This window comes from Capra hircus, chromosome 29, assembly GCF_001704415.2.
Source record: "Capra hircus breed San Clemente chromosome 29, ASM170441v1, whole genome shotgun sequence".
Lineage (NCBI taxonomy): Eukaryota > Metazoa > Chordata > Mammalia > Artiodactyla > Bovidae > Capra > Capra hircus.
Genome location: NC_030836.1, coordinates 4,385,271 through 4,408,613, shown reverse-complemented (window position 1 = coordinate 4,408,613; position 23,343 = coordinate 4,385,271). Strand labels below are relative to the sequence as shown.

General features: G+C 38.8%; 1 pseudogene; it reads right to left on the bottom strand.

Annotated features, from left to right (window-relative positions):
• Positions 11,999–21,983, bottom strand: LOC102178331 (annotated as a pseudogene).

Genomic DNA, 23,343 nt, shown 5'->3' with positions numbered 1-23,343 from the left:
GAAAGTGAGAGTTTGATGAGAAAAAAAGATATCCAAGTAATTTCAAAAGCACCCTCTGAAAGGATATATATTAATTTAAAAAAGAAAAATATATATTGTTATGATGGGAAAACTTGACCAATGTCACCTTAACCAAGTGACCAAATGTAACATCACCGGCCATGGGACAAATAGTGTAACACACGCCCCCTGACATGTTGTGGTCAAGGCATAACATCACTTCCATGGTTGGTATTCCTGCTAAAAATGCATAAAATGAATCTAATTATGAGAAAATTATAGACAGACCTAAACTAGGGAGCATTCTATAAATTGTGTTTATCTCTTCAAAAATATCAAGGTCATGAAAGACAAAAAGTGACCAAACTATTTTTCTAGCTATAAGGAGACTAAGGATCTATAACCATTAAATGTAATACTATTTTTTATATAAAGGAAATTAATGGGTTAATTGTCAAAATTTGAATACTCTCTGTAGGGTGGATCATTATACTATATCAATTACACTGTATTAATTTGATGTCCAGTGGTTATATAAAAGAATGTATTTTACAATTAAAATATGTAGGGAGAAAGGGCATGATGTCTACAGCTTGGACTCAAGGTTTCTTACTTTGGGTATCTATTTTTCTCACTTTCTCTTCTGATAAAACTAATGTGGTAGAATATTAACATGGGCAGAATGTGGATGAGGTATATATGAAACTTTATACTACTACTTAAGATTGTTTCAAAATAAAAGTAAAAAAAATAGATATTTTATACCTCTTATAGCAGAATCTGTTGTCAGCCCTCCCTATATTCCAAAGGGAGTTTACATGTAAATGTAAAAGGGAAAGCAATAACATTATTAAAAAAAAAAAGAGAGAGTGATTTGCTATAAAAGATAAGATAATTATGACCTCTGGAGATACAAGGGGCAGTAATCTGGATTCAAAAGAGGGGAGTTCTGAAGTCAGAAGATCTCTGTTTCTTGTCCAAGGAGGTGTGTAGCTGGATGTTCAATTTGTGGTAATTATTTGTTCTACATGTTTTCGCTCAGCATAAATTTTTGCATGTGTTCTGCAATTCACATTTGAAACTAAATAAACAAACAAAAAAACAACAAAGAAGATAAAGACAGCATTTAGCATTTGATGCCAGCAGTACTGAAGCCGTGGATGGTTCACAAGCAGTCACTAATACTGCATTCTTACTGTCCACATTCATCCAGATGAATGCTCACATCTGAAAGCAACATGAGCTGAGCCCAAGAGCAAATGTTTAAGGAAGCATGCAACAGGGCTATGCCTTGTCATTTTTTTGATCCATAGTCACAAATAAACAATTTCTAATAATCTTTTAAGAGCCCAGTATTGCGTGCTTGAATCAGTTGGCCGCCTAAGAGGATCAGAAAGGCTTTGAACAAACTATTCCCCATGCTCCTTTTCTTTGAGAAATGAGAGGAGTAAGATTGCATTTCTGAACCCATGTTTTCCTGGTTCCTTCCTCTACATCTTTTCTATCCCAACAAACCGAAAGTTTGTTAAGTTGGCTTAAAGCTCAACATTCAGAAAACTAAAGTCATGGCATCTAGTCCCATCACTTCATGGTAAATAGATGGGGAAATAGTGGAAACAGTGACGGACTATTTTTGGGCTCCAAAATCACTACAGATGGTGACTGCAGCCATGAAACTAAAAGACACTTGTTCCTTGGAAGAAATGTTATGACCAACCTACACAGCATATTAAGAAGCAGAGACATTCCTTTGCCAGCAAAGTTCCGTCTAGTCAAAGGAATGGTTTTTCCAGTGGTCATGTATGGATATGAGAGTTGGACTATAAAGAAAGCTGAGTGCAAATAATTGATGCTTTTGAACTGTGGTGTTGGAGAAGACACTTGAGATTCCCTTGGACTGCAAGGAAATCCAACCAGTCCATCCTAAAGGAAATCAGTCCTAAATATTCTTTGGAAGGACCGATGCTGAAGCTGGGGCTCCAATACTTTGGCCACCTGATGGGAAGAACTGACTTATTTGAAAAGACCCTGATGCTGGGAAAGACTGAAGGTGGGAGGAGAAGGGCACAACAGAGGATAAAATGGTTGGATGGCATCACTGACTTGATGGACATGAGTTTGAGTAAACTGTGGGAATTGGTGATGGACAGGGAAGCCTGGCATTTTGCAATCCATGGAGTCACAGAGTCGGACACGACTGAGCAACTGAACTGAACTGACAGATTTTTCACATATTAATGCTCAGTGAAAAGGCAAAAAAAAATTGTACACACACGTATATGTATATACACAGCTAACCCTTAATCAGAATGGCATGTGTCCACTTGTATGTGGATTTTTCAATAAATAAACACAGTACCACATGATCCATTGTGGTTGAATCTGATTTGGAACTACAGTGGGATGACTATGGAACTTGAGCATATATGGATTTTGGTATCCATGGTGGGTCTTGGAACCAGTCCCCCACAGACACCAAGGGAGGAATATGTGAGTCTGTGTGTATACAATTTTGTAATGCTATGCAGATTAAGATGACTATGCAACCCAAAGTATCCAGAAATTCCTGCTTGTATGCTATGCAGTGGCTTCTAACCAATTTAGTGTTTGTCGTTATGAAAGTATCCCAAACTATGGAAAATGGTGACTCCTTCCTTCTATCTTTATGTCTATAGTTATGGAAAATCTTTTCTGCCAGTTATCTAGTCATTCTCATTTATACTTGCTCTGCAAATAGTTGCAATTTTGGTGTGTGCATGGGAGGAGGTGAACTCAGGGTGTACTTCCCCCACCACCATATACTTGAGATACATTAAAAAAATACGTACTTTTAATGAAATGACTTGAAGGCTAGAATTTGCTTCAGTTAAATATGAGCGGGAAAAGACGACGGAGGAGAGATGAAACAAAATGTGCGTGAGCTGATAATTGGTGAAGCTGGATAATGACTATATTGAAGTTCATAGTGTTTTGTCTGTTTTGTATATTTGGAAGTTCCCCATAGTATCACTTAAGAATCATAGATTACAATTATCATTGAAAATGGTATTTCATTATTTTTTTAATTTGCTTTCCTCTGAGTATTTTTAATATTTATTTTTCAATTAAAGGATAGTTGCTTTACAGCATTTTGTTGTTTTCTGTCAAACCTCAACATGAATCAGCCATAGGTATACATATATCCCCTTTCTTTTGAACCTCCCTCCTGTATCACCCGCCTATCCCACCCTTCTAGGTTGATACAGAACCCATGTTTGAGTTTCATGAGACACACAGCAAATTCCTGTTGGCTATCTGTTTTACATATGGTAATGTAAGTTTCCATGTTACTCTCAACATATATCTATCTCACCCTCTCCTCCCCTTCCCTCTCCGCATGTGCCTAAGTCTATTCTCTATGTCTTTTTTTCCATTGCTGCCCTCCAAATAAATTCTTCAGTACCATTTTTCTATATACCATATATATGTGCCTTAGCATATGATATTTATCTTTCTCTTTCTGACTTACTTCAGTCTGTATAATAGGCTCTAAGTTCCTCTATCTCATCCTCTGGATATTTTTGAAAGTGAAGGTGTTAGTCACTCAGTTGTATCCAGCTTTTTGCGACCCCACAGACTGTAGCCTACCTACCATGCTCCTTTGTCCACAGAATTCTTCAGGCAAGAACAGTGGAATGGGTAGCCATTCTTTTCTCCAGTGGATCTTCCCCATCCAGGGACTGACTCTTGCATTACAAGCAGATTCTTTACCATCTGAGCCACTGGAAAATTGAGGGCATATAATTTTCTTAAATTATCAGCCAGTTTTGGGGGTACTCTGAGGAAATATGTGGCAGATTTGTGTTTTCCTCATATAACTTTGTGTTTTATTCTTATGTTCCTGTTTTTTTTTAAAAAACAATTATAAACTATTTGAGCTTTTCATCACTACTTAGAGGAAAATTCAAGAATATGTTAACTACTGAATAGTCAAACTTATGTGTTTGGAGCATGCTAATATTTTATACTTCTGTTATGGTTTTTCCCTGGGTATGTACTGACAAGCTTTTTGTTTTCTTAGAATCTTCTAAATATATTTCTCAGCAAGGAGTGTAGCAAGGGGACAGATTTCAACAAGTTTCTAAGCTTTCTTGAATTATCTTCTCAGCTGGCCTATTGAGAAATTGCTTCTTGACAGCCTGAGGATTTGTACTCCTGCCTTTGTAGAACAAATTGTTCTGATTCATGGTCTAGTTCATGACACCTAGATGGTAGTGATGAGATAAATAGACTATTCTGGATACGAGTTATCACTGTTTCATTTTTTTTTCCAACTAGAAAATTTTGAGTTCACCAAAAGTTTTTTTTTTTTTTTTAAATAAAACTATAGAGTTAATTTCAGGACTAAAAGACCTAATGGTTCAGCATGTCTTGCCTTTTTTCCTAAAAAAAGCAGCAATTTATGAATTCGTCCCAGACAAATTGGAGGTAATGTAAGGGTTATTGGTTCATGAATCCAAGGAAGAGCAATTATGGATATTGTCCTAAAGAACAATAGAAATAAATATCTGGACAGGCTATACCACTAGACTGGAAAACTCAGTTAGGGTGAGGATATAGGTTTCATGAAACAAAACAGTACAGAAACCAGTTGGAAGGAACATTTCCTACTTGGAATGAGGAAAGAAATGGTTTTATTGAGATAATCTACCTTCCCATTCAATGTGTGAATTACAGACATAATCTTATGGTTACCCAAAGGGTAAAAGGGGGTGGGGAAGGAAAAATTAGAAGTTTGGGTTTAACATATATACACTACTATATAAAAGTAAAAACAACAAGATTGACAGTATAGTACAGGGAACTATATTCAATATCTTCTAGTAATTTATAATGGAAAATAATCTAAAAAAGAAGATATCTATGTACACACACACACATATATATAACTGAATCACTGCTGTACGCCTGAAACTAACACAGCATTGTAGATCAACTATACTGCAATACAAAATTTTTTAAAGTGTGGACTATTTTCTTTCTTCCTATGAATAAGGAGTGGGACCTAACAGCAGAAAGGTCAATCTTTGTAATAATGATGATGATGGTGATAAGAAAAACATCTGTTGAGGGCCGATTTTAAAGCCTACTATTGTGTGACAGCTTTGTCAAACATATACCACTATAATTCTCATTCCTTTGAAGGTAAAATTCTATGCTTATCCCCATTTTATAAATGAGAAAACTGAGGCAGAAAGAGGTAAAGCAAATGTCTGAAGGTTACTGAATAAAAGAACCCAGATTTAGACTTGGGCAATATCAGTCTGACTCTGGACCCAGTATATCTATAACAGCTCTATTAAATAACTGGATAATTATACAAAAATGTCCCTAAAGCAGTAACACCAAAATATACATCTTTAACTGAAGAAGTTTAGATTCAATCAATAGGTATAGAAAACTTTCAATGAGTCAAGTTCTACATTGGTAAATTTTCATATATTTTTGTTTTAATCTCCATAAAATATCTATTAATAAATGGTAGCAACTAATAAGTAATAAGGCTTGATTTTGTATTATTTTTCGGAGTCTGTAATATTCCCATGCTGTCTTCCTCTAAGAAACTATCAAATTGTTTATACTGCTCTTTCTTTTAACTTGTTTCAAATTTTTTAAGGTGTTAAAATATGATATAATTCAACTTTAGTGACAGTACGTTTACAAAGTTGTACAACTATCACTACTATTTAGTTCCAGAATATTTTTTCATCACTCCAATAGGAAACTTCACATATATTTAGCACTTGTGTTCAACACCTTCTACCTCCAAGCCTTTGCGACCACTAATCTGCTTCCTGTCTCTATGGATTTGCTTATGGTTAATATTTATGTAAATGGAATCACACATGTTGGCTTTTGCCTCTGGTTTCTTTCACTTAGCCTAATGTTTACAAGGTTCATTCATTCTGTAATATGTATAAGTACTTCATTCCTTTTTATGGCTGAATGATATTCCATTATCTGAATATCCCATGTGTGGCATATTCATTAATCAGTTGATGGACCTTTGGGTCATTTCCTTGATTTGGCTATAGTGCTGCTATGAACATTCATGTGCAAGTTTTTGTTTGAACACCTGTTTTCATTTCTCTTGGGTACACACTCAGAAGTGAAATTGCTGGAACACAAGGTAATTCTTTGTTTAAACAGGAATGACTAAACTGTTTTCTGCAACAGCTGCATAATTTTACATTCCCACCAGTAATAAGTCCCAGTTTTTCCACATTTTCACTAATGCTTGCTATTTCCCATTTTTTTTGTAGTTGTTCTACTGGGTGTGAAGTGGTATCTTATTATGGTTTTGATTTGCATTTGCTTAATGACTAAGGATGCTGCTGCTGCTAAATTGCTTCAGTTGTGTCCGACTCTATGCGACCCCATAGACGGTAGCCCACCAGGCTCCCCTGTCCCTGGGATTCTCCAGGCAAGAGTCCTGGAGTGGGGTGCCACTACATTCTCCGAATGACTAAGGATGTTGGGCCTCTTTTCATGGACTTGTTGAATATTTGAATATCTTCAGAGAAAATATTTAACAATAGGCCTATTCTGCTTTTTAGTGCATTGAATTGTGTTTCAATGTATATTTACAGTAATTACTAATAAGAGAGGACTTCTGCCATTTTTCTATTTGCTTCCTTATATCTTTTTTGTTCCTGAATTTTCATTAATGCTTTCTGTTTTTCTAACTGACTTTTTCTAGTGTATCATTTTGATTCCATTCCCATTTCCTTTTAACTATCCATTTGTCTTCATTCTTTTATCTTTCTTCTTCTCAGTCTAGATAGTTTCAGTTGACCTATCCTCAAGTTTGTTGATTCTTTTGCTTGCCCAAATCTCTTATTGGGCTCTTGTAATGAGATTTTCATTTCAGTTTTGTATGTCTCAACTCTAGCATATTTATTTGGCTCTTTTTAATAATTTGTAGGTCTTCATTGATATTCTTCTCTGGTGGCTCAGTAGTAAAGAATCCTCCAGCCAATGTAGGTGACCTGGGTTTGATTCTTGGGTTGGGACGGTCCCTTGGACAAGGAAATGGCAACCCACATCAGTATTCTTTTTTTTTTTTTTTTTGCACCTTTTATTTTTATTTTTGATCCAGAGAGATGATATGGGGTGGAAGGTGGGAGGGGGGTTTCATGTTTGGGAATTCATGTACACTCGTGGTGGATTCATGTCAATGTATGGCAAAACCAATACAGTATTATAAAGTAAAATAAAGTAAAAATAAAAATTAAAAAAATAAAAAATATTTTTAAAAAATATATAAATTTATTTTAATTGGAGGTTAATTACTTTACAATATTGTATTGGTTTTTCCATACATCAACATGAATCTGCCACAGGTATACACGTGTTCCCCATCTTGAACCCCTCCCTCCTCCCTCCCCATACCATCTGGGAAATCTCATGGATAGAGGAGCCTGGCAGGCTACATTCCATGGAATCACAGAAGTGTTGGGCACCAACCTAGTGACTATACAACAAATTGAAATGCTCTATTAGTGATAAAGGTTAGTATATTCTGTAATAGTTTTCCTATTTTCCTTTGATTTTTGTCCATGGTTTTCTTTAGCCCTTTGAGCATGTTTAAGACAGTTGTAAGTCCAATGTCTCTGCTTCCTTGAGAATGGTTTCTGAAATTTCTTTGATTCTTGTTGCTGCTGCTGCTGCTAAGTCGCTTCAGTCGTGTCCAATTCTGTGCGGCCCCATAGACGGAAGCCCACCAGGCTTCCCCGTCCCTGGGATTCTCCAGGCAAGAACACTGGAGTGGGTTGCCATTTCCTTCTCCAATGCATGAAAGTGAAAAGTGAAAGTGAAGTCGCTCAGTCGTGTCCGACCCTCAGCAACCCCATGGACTGCAGCCTTCCAGGCTCCTCCATCCATGAGATTTTCCAGGCAAGAGTACTGGAGTGGGGTGTCATTGCCTTCTCTGTTGATTCTTATTAATGAGCTCTATTGTCCTTGTCTCATAATTATTTTGTTTAAAAACTGGAGAATTTGAATATAACAATGTAATAACTAAAATTCAGATCCTCCCTACTCCATCCACTCCCAGCAAGTTTGCTCTGTTGCTTTTTTCATCTGCAGTCATCCAGACTTTTCAGTGACTTTTCCAAACTATTTTGCAAAACAGTATTTCCTGTCATGATGTTATGGAGTCTCCATTAGCTTAGCAGTCAGCCAATGACCTGACAGAGATTTCTTTAAACTCCTGAAGCCAAAAAGAAAAACAAAGAAAGCAAAAACTACTCTCATTCTTTGTAGATTGGTTCTGAGTTATAGCACTCCAATCCTTAGCCAGGGCAGTTATAACTCTGCCTCAGCCTTTTTCTTCTGCTTATTCAGTGCTAATATATCAGCCAGAAGTTGAGTCCACGATCCCTTGAGGACTTTTATGGGCCTATATTCATCCCTGAGCATGATGTTGCTCTCTGATGCGAAAAGCCCTCATTTCCCCATGTATCTTCTTCCTTAGCCTCATTTTCCTCAGTCTTTTAGTCCTGTTTAGAATATCTTGCCCCATCTTCTCTGCCTTGCCAAAGGTGGCTGTTATAACACACATTTTAAAATATTTTTGAAAAGTTCTTACCAAGAGGCCGTTCTAGCGCTGACAGAGTTCCAAGGGGTTGCAAGTAAAGGCAAATTTCAGAGTGAGTCTGCCAGCTAACCAGCAAACAAGTCAAAATCATAATCACAATAATTCACAATTATTTGAGAACAAGGTTCAATTGATCCATGAGGTCACACCAGGAATGAAAGCTGTGTTCCAGTGGCTGCTGTCAATCTGAGGAATGGAGGTGGTAGGCTGGTGAGCAAAAATGCCATAATAATCATTGTACTTAATCTGTAAATTTGCAGTAAAAAATACCTCATAATTAGTAAAGAGAACTAAAGTAGATAATGTCTGATTAACTCTGAGTATGTCCAGTAATTGTTCAGTAAATGCATGGTATTATTACTATTTTTTATGAAAAGATTTTTTTTTTTGATGCTATGTTGTAGGCAGAGAGCAGAGTAATTCTTTCTGAACACATTGGATAACTTTCTGTTTTTAATCATTTTTTTTACTACTGACATAATCAATAGTTATCAACTAATGACTTATGACTAGCCAGGAAGAATTCATTATTACCTCCATCCACCCTCCTCTTCCTCATTATTATGCCTGTCACCATGGCTAGATATTCCCATTTATGAATTAGTTACCTTGAAAGAGAATTTTGAAGGACGAAAGATGGCTCCTAGCTGCCTGTAGGGAAAGAACAATTGTAGACAAGATGGCGTGTTCAGACTCTCTCACCCCAGGTTTTGTAAATAATGGCTATGTAACAGCTGAGATCATTTACAGCACTGCACACGTGCGTCACAAGGTTCTTGCCTGGTCCCGGACTACTCTGTGCTGCACACCTGTATAAGCTTCACCTGAAGAAACGGTGGCATCACTGCGGTGTTACGCCTGCATCCATTAGGTCAGTCATGAGAGGAGAGACCCTAGTGTATCTACTGTGAATTACAGTCAATGATTTGATGCATTCGGCTCTATGAAAGTTTTTCAAGCAGTCTCACCAGCTGTGAATGAAATCCCTGGAGCCATGGTATTCAGTCCTGCTTCCTGGGTATAGATTTAAGTCAGCTGATGTCACAGCTACTGCTGTACACATTTTTAGGCCAAATCAAAGAAATTAATTACTTGTGTTGACTGCATCTACTCTACTGACATTATCTCACTGAAACTACATTTCAAACTTGAACCTCTTTATTGTACTGTAAAGGCAAGTTCAGAATGTAGATTCTCTGATCTCTTAAAAGGTGTCATTTTTGCCTGAAGTATAGATGTAAGCATTTGAAGTCCACATTGAACTTCCCAGTGAGAACCCAGTACTTACTGACTACTGACACCTTGATTGTATTCCTGCAATTTAGCTGTGCCCAGAATCCTAATCCACAGGAAATGTTAGATAAATGTGAAATTATTTTAAATTGTTTTAAACTGCTAAGTTTGTGGTAATTTATTATGCAGTATAGAAAACTAATTCAACAATTTAGTGTTAGCCTTATAATCATGCTGCTTTGGGAGCACAAGTTATGTGCACTGAAATCATGCTCTAGGGTTCAGGAAGAATTCCTGGAGAATGCAAATCTTGAGCTAAAATTAAGAGGATATTAGGAAAAAAGAGAGTCATCAGAAAATTTAACTAGGAGTTAGCTAGAAGAAAGAGGAAGAGCCTTTAAGATATTTTTGTGATATGGCAAAACTGATGGTATTTAGTTTAGTGTAAAGAGAAATGAAAGGTAGTGAAGGACTAGAATTTATAAAGACTTCTATCTTGGTCAGATGTTCTAATTTATATGATGGGAGACTGTTAATATAATTTAAACTAGGAAGGTGTGATCAGATTAATGTGCAAAGTCAATTTAGCTTAGCAGTTGTAATATATGAGAATCAAAAGCCAATTCTAGCTTTAAGAGCAAAGAGTACAGGAATAAGAAGCAAGTGGCTCCTTTCTCCCGCATTGTGCATCTGAGAATCTATACGAGGACCTCACCTCGTTGTATTGAATTTATTTACCAGGCTCTCTAAGAGACTGTGAGTTTCCAGTGGGCAACTACCACATCTTATTCACTTCTGTTTCTCTGGGGGCTAAAACAGTACCAGGTACATGACTCACACCACTACAAGATAAATTGTTATTGGCTTAATAGACCATTCAGGAATGGTTTTTGTGAAATTGAGGATAAGTTTAGAATAAACAAGAGAGAAAAAGAACAAATTAAAAGGTAAGAATTTCCACTTCAGAAAATCTGCTCAAAGCATACTTGAAATAAATGATAAAATAGTGGACTTTGCTTATTTCGCAAGCCTAATATATAATGTGTATACATTTTTATAGGCTTATTTTAAAAACTGTTTTGAAATGAACAAAAAAAGAAGCAATAATATCCACTGTGGCATTTAAATAGTCTTATTATATGCAACAAGCTTTTGAGTACATGTCAGGCTGTAATTTGGATTGGAAAGTGGGATCAGGGCAATAATTAGCAACCATATTTCTTGACTCAAATTGCATTACAGACTTCTGGGTGGTCACTGAGGTATACTGAGCCTTACCCTACTTTGAGTCATGCTGAAATATTCTTAGAAATCCCATATGATGAGCCATCATCCTTCCCTTATTCTCTGTCTTTCCAACTTGACTGGTGTAGTCTAGCTACAATTTCTTCCACATCTGAATTATTGAACTACCTTCATGGTTGATCTCTTGTGTCAAAACTAGACTAATAGTGAGGAAGGACAATGGATTTTTAAGTCAAATAGATTCAATATTAAAACTGAGCTCTTTATCCTTTTGTCAAATAATTTCTTTGACTCTCTTTAGGTGGAAAAAAACTGTTCCCTATTTGTAAGGATTATTGGGAAGATTAAATAGGAAATCTTTATATGTTTATAATCACAGTAAGTAAAATTCTCAGATGTTATTATTTCTGATTTTTTACCAGTTGAATAAGCCCAAATAAAACAAGCAGATTTTGATGAGAGGTATCATGGGACAGGGGAAAAACATGAGCAGTTGGACTTCATTTACAATCCTGTCTTTATTTTCTTATTTTCACATATATTACCCTCAAATAGTGTGCAGCTGGTGAGCAAAACAAGTAATTAACCAACCAAAGTTGAGTGAAACTAGTCTTAGTATTGGCTAACCTCTCTGCATGAAACATAAGATGGGAAATTTGAGTCTTTTAGGTTACTATTCTGCTATGTTCATTAAAACAGTCTCAAAAGCATAATAAATATAATAGTAGCATAAAATATATATACATACAATTAATATCCAGTTTATTCCAAGTGAATGAGGACTTCATAAAATGTGATAAAAGTTGTTTCCTTGTATGTCTAAAAAGTGCTGTTATCATATACTTTGAAAATCTTTTTTGGCTGTAGTTCAACCTAAACTTGTCAAAAGTCAGGAGTAAGCACTCCATCATCATCATCGTCAATTTTCTTAAGTTCTAGAAACAATATCATACACATGTGTAACCTAAACTTTTTTGACTATGGTAAATTTGAGACCAATTTAGCTGTCACAGCAGGAATCATGGGTAATACAGAATGAAGAAATGAGAACAATGACATACCATTATTACTGATAAGTACAGTCTAAAATTAGCTGATGTAGTGATTTTAAGTTTGAATGCGCATCTGTACCTTATACCTCTGAGAATTGTTTGCCAGGATCCAGTTTCAAGAGCTCAGCTTTAGCAATTACTCTTTGCAAACTTTAGTCATTATCTGTTAAGGTTTATTTTTTCCCTGTATCAATTGTGAATCTAGAAACTCTAATAAGGTAACATTAAAATATTTTATTCATTGGTAAGTATTCAGATTTTATTAATTACTATTGAATTAGACAATGTTTTTGAAAGTAATTTGCATTCTTTTAAGTGTTCTATCAGGTAATACTTGGTATCTCACACAGTAGGTGCTCAAAAAATATTTTTCAATAAGTGAAAAATGTATTCCTCTGCCTTTCTTTCTTTTACTTCTTCTTTCATATATGTATTGAGCAATGCTTTCTTTCTCTCCAGCTCCCCAATATTCCTACCATGATGAACACTGGCTTACAACTAAGATGAAATTAAGTGCTTTTGGAAAAATAAAAATTTTCCCTCAAAGAATTATTAAAATTTAAGGACTTGCACATATTCAAATATGCAGAAATTTGTATATATTTTAAAGAAGTAAGTATCATCTTTCCTCCTACTCAAGTTCACTGTCAGGTTAAGACTGCAACGGATAGTATATTCTTTGGAAAGAAACACTGCATGGATATGAGAACTACTAGAATGAGATGTGGCATCTGAAGGTTTAATTTACAAAGGAGTTAGAAAGCTGGTTCTATTGGGAGATGAAACTGAAAAGTATTTGAACATTTAGAAACTCACGTGGCAGGGGAGTAAATAAGTAGAGTGAATAAGTAGCTCAAGGTAGTTAAGCTGTTTTGGGTGCAGACCAAGAGATCTGATGATTAAACTTGTAACTCAGATGACAGTGAGTTAGAATCTATACTGTTGGCTGGCTCATATACTGTGGAGTCCCATCCGGACAAATGGGACCACTTTCTCATCGTAGGTGACTCACTTGGGAACTGACGTAATGGGAGGATTACCGGTTTTACATGAGACATCTCTAGTTCTGTTGTGTGTACTGGTGACTTTAGCCAACTTACCGATCCAATTTGATCTTGATTTCTTCATATTTATGTATATTTTAAATATTCTATTTGTTTGGTTTTGGCACTGGTGGGTCTTCGTTGCTGTGCAAGCTTCCTCCCTTGCCAGGGGCTGGGGCTGCGCTCGAGCTGCGGGGTGCGGCTTCTCGCTGTGGGCGCGTCTCTTGCTTCAGAGCTGGGATCTCGGGCACGTGGTCCTCGGTAGTCGCGGTGGAGCTCGGTGGGTGCTCCCGGCCTCTAGCGCGCAGGCTCAGTAGTAGTGTGGGGCACAGACAGTTGCTCCCTGGCAAGTGGGATCTTCCTGAATAAGGGATCACACCTGTGTCTCCTGCATTAGCACGCAGATTCTTTACCACCTAGCCACTAGGGAAGCCCAATTTCTTCATATTTAAACTGACAACAAAAGGACTCAACAACAATACCACGTGGTATTGATATTGTAATAGTAATGTGAAATTGGTCTACTGCCCTGAATGGTTTTATTTTGATAATGTATATCAAAAGAGAGAAAAAAATGTAGTTTTCTGGTGAATGCAGAGCATCAAGTTTTAGAATTTTTTTTTTTTAACATATGTGGGTTTTTAATTCTTTTGGCCCAATCCCTTTGAGTCAAAAGCAGAGACTGATTTTTTTAATTAAATTTTATGTAATATAGGAAATAGGTTATCTTTAATTAAATTCCTCTGAGGATTTTTCTTCAGAGACTAGGGCAAGATCCTAAATTCGCTTTGTGGAAAGTACTGTTTAATTATTAAAATGTAAAGTATTTTGAATCAATTTAAAATTGCCCCCAAAGATTCTTGTCCTATTAAAACAATGTTTGGGAAAGGAGAGTTAAATGTCAGTTAAATTATATAAAACCTTCCACAAAAATAGATGAGATTACTAAACAACTAGTTTAAGTCAATATGTGCCTCGGAATTGAACTGCCTTATATCTTGATGCTGGGAAAGATTGAAGGCAAAAGGAAAAGTGGGCGGCAGAGGATAACATAGGTTAGATAGCATCACTGACTCAGTGGACATGAATTTGAGCAGACTCCTGGAGATATTGAAGGACAGGGAAGCCTGATGTGCTGCAGATCATGGGGTTACAGATAGTCAGACACAACTCAATGACTGAGCAGCAAGAACAAATGGCCAAAAGAAGTTTAAGGTATAGGCATACATGCTTTCCACGGGAGCTCTATATGTCAGAAAAGCAATAGATTGTTTCAGAATGAAGAAAGCAGAGTAATGGAAACCAGCGAGGATCTCATATTGTTTTCATTTCACAGTGACTAAGGAAGGAGACAGAGAAAAACAGACTCACTCCGCTAACAACAGCTTGACAGGAACAACCAATTGAGGGGAAGATTTACTCTGACAGTGCTGTGATGGTTCAACCCTGCATCGGGGAGGGTGTGGGCAAGGATAAACTCCAGGACGAGAAATCCTGGAAGTGCTGACGTCAAGGGTGAGAACAGAAATTATTAATACTTATTTTAGGAAAAAGAGACTCAATAAGAGGGTATTGTGGAAGATAACCGGGACTTGTGCAATGGCAAAGAAGTTCTTCTGAGATTTACACTTTACATTGATGTCTCATTTACTATAAATTTTTATTATATGTTCTGCCGAAGCAAGCGCCACCATAAATTTCTGAGACTCCACTGCCTCCCTGGTGGCTCAGTGGTAAAGAATTTGCCTGCCAGTGGAGGAGCCACAGGAGATGCAGGTTTGATCCTGGGTGGGGAAGGTCCCCTGGAGAAGGACATGGCAACCCACTCCAGTATTCTTGCCTGGGAAATCCCACAGATGGAGGCGCCTGGAGGGGTGCGGTCCACGGGGTCACAAAGAGTCGGTCGTGACTGAAGCAGCTGAGCACATGTTGAGCACATGCTGCCTTTCAGCTCTCAAGTTTCTGTGGCTTTAAGAAGTATGATGTTGATATTCTTGTAAAGATCTGATTTTGTTTAAAAGAAATAAAATAGGTAAACAGACTGAATGTTTCTGAGCCTGACCATTTGTTTTGCGGTCTTCAACCTGAATTTCTATGCTGGGCTTCCCAGGTGGCACCCAGCTGTCAATGTAGGAGACGTGGGTTCCAACCCTGGGTCAGGAAGATCCCCTCGAGTAGGAAATGGCAACCCACTCCAATATTCTTGCCTGGAAAATTCCATGGACAGAGGAGCCAGGCGGCCTACAGTCCATGGAGTTGCAAAGAGTCAGTCATAACTGAGCGACTGAACACACACATATAAAATGACAGGGAAGGACGTAGGACCACTCCTGAGATCCAGGGCAAATATCATGGAGAAAATTAAACCTTCCTGTAGGCTGGTATATAGACGAGGTTTTACAAAACACTTAAACAATTCCACTCTTACAAATAAAATTTGGAATGACTTTTAATGCTATTGCTGTTGTTTTTCGATTTCCTACTTACAACCCCAAGGGGTAGGTAAATGTATTTCACACCATTGTCATCACAGAGAGATCAACTATTTCAAAATGCATCACAAGATAAGAATCACATCCTAGTTGAAGAGTAATGTTGGAAACCACTATATTAGACTTGTTTTTTTTTCTAATATTTATCTATTTGGCTGCACCAGGTGAGTAGTGGGATGCAGGATTTTTAGTTGTGGCATGCAAACTCTTAGTTGCAGCGTGTGGGGTTTAGTTGCCTGATCATGGATTGAATCCGAGTCCTCTGCACTGGGAGCTCAGAGTCTTAACCACTGGACCACTAGCAAAGTTCCTAGACTTTCATTTAAAAATAAAACATTTGATTAATCCATGTGATGGGAGTTTACTTGATAGTCTATAAACTTACTAGAGGGCTTCCCCAGTGGCTCAGTGGTAAAGAATCCATGGGCAAGGGAGCAGCCACAGGAGACTTGGGTTCCATCCCTGAGTTGGGAAGATCCCCTGGAGGAGGGCATGGCAACCCACTCCTTATTCTTGCCTGGAGAATCCTATGGGCAGAGGCACCTGGTGGGCTAGAGCCCATGCTGTCACAAGAGTCAGACACAACTAAAGCAACTTAGCAGGCACGTGCATGCAAACTCACTAGAAAAGAGGATGGAACTGAAGGTCAAGATTTTCCCCATTGTTCTGACACTCTGCCCACTCTCTGTGGACATGTACTGTGAAATTGATCGATTTTTCAGAGTTGTGGGTTATCTAGTGGCAATATTTCAAGTTCTTGTTGATATCTAGAACATACCTAAATCTTTTACAGTGCATACGTGCATGCTAGGTCATCTCAGTTGTGTCTGACTCTGCGACCCTATGGACTGTAGCCCACCACGCTCCCCTGTCCCTGGGATTCTCCAGGCAAAAATACTCGAGTGGGTTGCCATGCCCTCCTCCAGGAGATCTTTCCTATCCAGGGATCAAAACTGTGTTTTTTATGTCTTCTGCCTAGGTAGGCGGGCTCTTTACCACTAGTGCCACCTGGGAAGCCCAAAACTTTATAGTATTCCATTGTTATTCACTGGAAAAGGAAATGGCAACCCACTCCAGTTCTTGGTGTGGCTAGCTGTTGGTGAAAATAGATATCTCTCTATAAAATTACATAGACATATTATTAACTTAAAATTTATATTGTCATGCTGTATATAGATATATATTCTATAACCAGTTTTCACTAGATGATATGACAAAAACATCTGTCATGCCATTAAATAAAAATCTATATTGTAGATACCTGGTTCATAGTTTGGCCATAATACTTTATTCATTCATATGTAGATGTACATTTAGTTCCCCCCCCTAGTTTATTGCTATTATAAAATTGACTGATTAACAAATATATAGACACATTTTTGTGCATATATCTGGTTATTGCCTCTAAATATATTCCAGGAAGTAGGGTGGCTAAATTGGGGGATATATTATTTTAAATAGCATTGATACATAAATTGTATACTCAACATAGCAACCAACAGAGAATGAGGGCATTTCCTTATACCCATCCTTTCTAGACTTTCTAATAGATTTTGTTGTTCTTTTAAATATTCCAAAACCTTATTGGCATTGAAGGGGATCAGAATATTCCACCCTCCAAAAAAATGTCATTTTGGCATAGGGATTATTTTGAGCTGAAGGCGATTGGAAAACGGCAAACACAAGCTTGTTGCCCTCTATCCTCCTGCCTGAGAGCAGGACATAAATTACCCCTTACAACGGTAACATGCATTTCCATTTGTAAAGGTGTTCCCTCTCCCGTATCAGGAATACCTGAGATAGCACTGAAATGAGTCTGTAGGATGCCTCTTAGTAAACAACCCTTACTTATACATTTCCTAGTCATCTTCCACAACTTATTGCTCTTTTTTTAAAAATTTTAGATAAACTTCTGGCACACTTTATTGATTTAGGGGCCAAACAAGGCAGCATTAGGACAGTTAAGAAAATGCCTCCTTGAAAATGATGCATCCTAGGGCTGTTGAGTGATGTCAGTCACAGGATTTGAGGATGAAAAGGACAGTCTTTGGATGATGTTGCTTAGGATACTTGCTCACTTATTAAAAAGGATCCTTTTGCACGACGTGGATGGGAGAAGGCAAGAGTGTAGGGCTGAGATGTGTGCTGGGTGGGTGCCGTGAGCTTACCCACGAGGGCAGGCGGGCTAGTAAATCAGGGCTGAGTTGGGAAGGGAGAGACACCAGCCTGTCCCACCTGCCTCCTGAAGCCAGTAAACTTGATTAGTTGAGCCACTGTCCCTGGAACACACTCTGTGTCCCTTTCCAGTGTGAAGATAACATTTTGATCACATGCTATGGGGAACCAGGGTTAGTAGTCAACTTCCGCCCTGATCCAAGCTACAGGTTGGCAAGGCGACAGTGGGACTTCCTGCATACCTGGGTTGGCAGGAGGCTTTGATAAAAGCTGAAGTCTTAGGGTACTGGCTTTGTGAAATATTGTCACCAGTCCAGAGTAAATGAAAATGTGATTCCTTACAAATAATGCTACATCTCCATTTCTACCTATACCCTCCAGATACTGTTTTTAAAAATCAGTTTTCCCCTTTGTCTATACGTTTTTAAGACGCCGGCTTCATGAAAGGAATTGATTCACCGCAGCATGGCCGCTCTTCCTGTCTTGTGCCCTCCATCTCCTCCCCTCCAGCCTTACCCTGATCACCCTCCCCTCTGCACAGCACCTGTGGGCAGAGACCAGGCCATGAGGTGATGAGCAGCAATGCGGTCCTGCCTGGCCTTCTGTTTCTGGGATACGGCTTTGGACAATGCTGCTAGGATGCTGCAAACAGGACATCACGGGTCTGGGATGTGTGGATGGCAGAGTGGAGCCCCTTTACTGTCTTACTCCACCGATGGATGGTCTCACTGGGGTAGGTCTCAGGGTGGATTTTCAAGGCCTTGACCAGGAGCTGACTGTGGCTCAGATCATGAACTCCTTATTACCAAATTCAGACTTAAATTGAAGAAAGTAGGGAAAACCGCTAGGCCATTCAGGTATGACCTAAATCAAATCCCTTATGATTATACAGTGGAAGTGAGAAATAGGTTTAAGGGCCTAGAACTGATAGATAGAGTGCCTGATGAACTATGGAATGAGGTTCGTGACATTGTGCAGGAGACAGGGATCAAGACAATCCCCATGGAAAAGAAATGCAAAAAATGCAAAAAAAGCAAAAAAGGTCTGGGGAGGCCTTACAAATAGCTGTGAAAAGAAGAGAAGCAAAAAGCAAAGGAGAAAAGGAAAGATATAAGCATCTGAATGCAGAGTTCCAAAGAATAGCAAGAAGAGATAAGAAAGCCTTCTTCAGCAATCAATGCAAAGAAATAGAGGAAAACAACAGAATGGGAAAGACTAGAGATCTCTTCAAGAAAATTAGAGATACCAAGGGAATATTTCATGCAAAGATGGCCTCAATAAAGGACAGAAATGGTATGGACCTAACAGAAGCAGAAGATATTAAGAAGAGGTGGCAAGAATACACACAAGAACTGTACAGAAAAGACCTTCACTACCCAGATAATCACGATGGTGTGATCACTCATCTGGAGCCAGACATCCTGGAATGTGAAGTCAAGTGGGCCTTAGGAAGGATCACTATGAACAAAGCTAGTGGAGGTGATGGAATGCCAGTTGAGCTATTTCAAATCCTGAAAGATTGATGCTGTGAAAGTGCTACACTCAATATGCCAGCAAATTTGGAAAACTCAGCAAGTTTAAAAAACTCACAGGACTGGAAAAGGTCAGTTTTCATTCCAATTCCAAAGAAAGGCAATGCCAAAGAATGCTCAAACTACTGCACAATTGCACTCATCTCACATGCTAGTAAAGTAATGCTCAAAATTCTCCAAGCCAGGCTTCAGCAATACGTGAACCGTGAACTTCCTGATGTTCAAGCTGGTTTTAGAAAAAGCAGAGGAAGCAGAGATCAAATTGTGAACATCCGCTGGATCATGGAAAAAGCAAGAGAGTATCAGAAAAACATCTATTTCTGCTTTATTGACTATGCCAAAGCCTTTGATTGTGTGGATTACAATAAACTGTGGAAAATTCTGAGAGAGATGGGAATACCAGACCACCTGACAGGCCTCTTAAGAAATTTGTATGCAGGTCAGGAAGCAACAGTTAGAACTGGACATGGAACAACAGACTGGTTCCAAATAGGAAAAGGAGCATGTCAAGGCTGTATATTGTCACCCTGCTTATTTAACTTCTATGCAGAGTACATCATGAGAAATGCTGGACTGGAAGAAACAAAAGCTGGAATCAAGATTGCCAGGAGAAATATCAGTAACCTCAGATAGGCAGATGACACCACCCTTATGGCAAACAGTGAAGAGGAACTAAAAAGCCTCTTGATGAAAGTGAAAGTGGAGAGTGAAAAAGTTGGCTTAAAGCCCAACATTCAGAAAATGAAGATCATGGCATCTGGTCCCATCACTTCATGGGAAATAGATGGGGAAACAGTGGAAACAGTGTCAAACTATTTTTTTGGGGCTCCAAAATCACTGCAGATGGTGATTGCAGCCATGAAATTAAAAGATGCTTACTCCTTGGAAGAAAAGTTATGACCAACCTAGATAGCATATTCAAAAGCAGAGACATTACTTTGCTGACTAAGGTCTGTCTAGTCAAGGCTATGGTTTTTCCTGTGATCATGTATGGATGTGAGAGTTGGACTGTGAAGAAGGCTGAGGGCCAAAGAATTGATGCTTTTTAACTGTGGTGTTGGAGAAGACTCTTAGAGTCCCTTGGACTTCAAGGAGATCCAACCAGTTCATTCTGAAGGCGATCAGCCCTGGGATTTCTTTGGAAGGAATGATGCTAAAGCTGAAACTCCAATACTTTGGCCACCTCATGCGAAGAGCTGACTCATTGGAAAAGACTCTGATGCTGGGAGGGATTGGGAGCAGGAGGAGAAGGAGACAACAGAAGATGAGATGGCTGGATGGCATCACTGACTCAATGGACATGAATCTGAGTGAACTCCAGGAGTTGGTGATGGACAGGGAGGCCTGGTGTGCTGCGATTCATGGGGTCACAAAGAGTCGGACACGACTGAGCGACTGAACTGAATTGAATTATCATCTGATCTGCGGATCAAGGGTTCCTCTGTGATATCATCTTTCATGGATGCCTTTAGGGGATTGAACTCTTTGTGTAGGAATGTCCATTCTGGGGGCCTTCCTGTGAGTCTCTGGATTAGCATAGAGCCTGGGATGCTGAACTCAATCACAGAATCAAGCTTCTCTCCTCTTCTTGGTGAAGTCACCAAGCCTTTCTGCCTGCCTCACAGTCTGAGAGAAGCCATCTAGAAGAATATCATTTCTGCATGGAGAGATCTCCCAATTCTTCTCAATGAGCCCTGTGGCTGTTTCATCACTCATCAGTTTTCCAGCATCCGTAGTTGCCTTCAGCTTTTCTCCCAGATCTGAGCCAGAAGACCCTTAGCAGGTCCCCAGTAGTCAAATGGGAGACACAGAAGTTTTCAGTAGATTTGGGTGCCTGGGAACTCTTGCCGGCTCCAGGTGGCCCAGGTACCTTGGGATACTCTTGAGTTGGTGTTGCCTCAGGCACGTTGGTGGCCTCCGAAGCCTCTCACTGCTCATGCCACACCCCGTTGCTCTTTTTAAAATGATAGATAAGCCCTCAGTTAAACACTTCTTTGGGTTTTCACTCTTTTCCGTAGAGTCTCCATGTACATAAAATATGTATGCCTTTTTCCTCTTAAACTGTCTCTTGCCAGTTTAATTTGCATGTCTCAAATACAGAACCTAATAGCATAGAGGAAAAGCATTTCATTCCTTTTAGCATAAAATACCTTCTTGTGTGTGGTGTCATAAAGTTGAATTGAGAAGGTATTAAAGTTTAAAAAATTTAAACAGTTCTCAAAATAAATTTCACAGTATCTTGCTTACAGTAGAGAATGGCTATCTAGAAATAGCTCCAGATAGCTGTTATTCCAGCCCAGCAAAGCAAGATCCCCAAAGCTCATAATGAGTAATAAATAATTGCTTCCCTCTTTCTTATCTTCCTCCCTTCTCTCGCCCTCCTCTTTCTGTCTTCTATTCTGTTGAAAACCCCAACTGAAAACACACTTGATCCCTCAGTTTTCTTAGGTGCTGGAACTTGAAGTATGCATGTCTCTCTCTAGGAGTTTATAAATGATGGTGTGCAGACAACTGCAATAAAACAAACGGTCTTGATAATAGTGACTTCCTAAGATCATGGCATCTGGTCCCATCGCTTCGTGGGAAATAGATGGGGAAACAGTGGAAACAATGTCAGACTATTTTTTTGGGCTCCAAAATCACTGCAGATGGTGATTGCAGCCATGAAATTAAAAGACGCTTACTCCTTGGAAGGAAAGTTATGACCAACCTAGATAGCATATTCAAAAGCAGAGACATTACTTTACCAACAAAGGTCCATCTAGTCAAGACTATGGTTTTTCCTGTGGTCATGTATGGATGTGAGAATTGGACTGTGAAGAAAGCTGAGCGCTGAAGAATTGATGCTTTTGAACTGTGGTGTTGGAGAAGACTCTTGAGAGTCCCTTGGACTGCAACGAGATCCAACCAGTCCATTCTAAAGGAGATCAGTCCTGGGTGTTCTTTGGAAGGACTGATGCTAAAGCTGAAACTCCAATACTTTGGCCACCTCATGTGAAGAGTTGACTCATTGGAAAAGACTCTGATGCTGGGAGGGATTGGGGACAGGAGGAGAAGGGGATGACAGAGGATGAGATAGCTAGATGGCATCACTGACATGATGTATGTGAGTTTGAGTGAACTCCGGGAGTTGGTGATGGACAGGGAGGCCTGGCGTGCTGCGATTCATGGGGTCACAGAGTCAGACACGACTGAGTGACTGAACTGGACTGAATGGTTTAATTTAATAGGTGGCAAAAAGACTTTTCCACTGTAGGAGTTTTTCCTGGGGAAATGAACAAAGTCTTTGGAGTTAAATGCCTGTGCTTGTTCAGTTGTGTCTGACTCTTTGCAACTTCAAGGACTCTAGCCCGCTAGGCTCCTCTGTCCATGGAACTTTCTAGGCAAGAATACTGGAGTGAGTTGCCATTTTCTATTCCAGGGGATCTTCCTGACTCAGGGATGGAATCCTTATCTCTTGTATCCCCTGCACTGGCAAGTGGGTTCTTTACCACTGCTCAGATGAGTGTGAGTTTAAAGTTTGTCTCTTCCACTTGGTAATGGAGGCAAGCCTCTTAACTCTTGCTAAACCTCAAGGTCCTCATTTGCAAATTAATCCTGACTCAGAAATTCTTTGATAATTAAAGACTTTTTAGATCACATAGCCCAGGTTTTGCATTTGGTAAATATTATTTTCATTCTTTATTATTGCTTGAAATTTCACAATAAAAACTACAGAAGGTTAGGGCTGGTAGAATTTACCTTTAAAGAAAACCAAGTTTGGGTTCATCATGGTAAAGTTAAAAACAACAAGACAAAAAAAAAAAATGAGGCTTAGAATGGGCAAGGATATATAGTGATTAGCTCAGGGTTACACAATTTGAAAGTTAAAAGACTCAGGGTATAGTGCTTACATGAGATCAATTCTTTAAGACTTTATCCCCTTTCAAAATT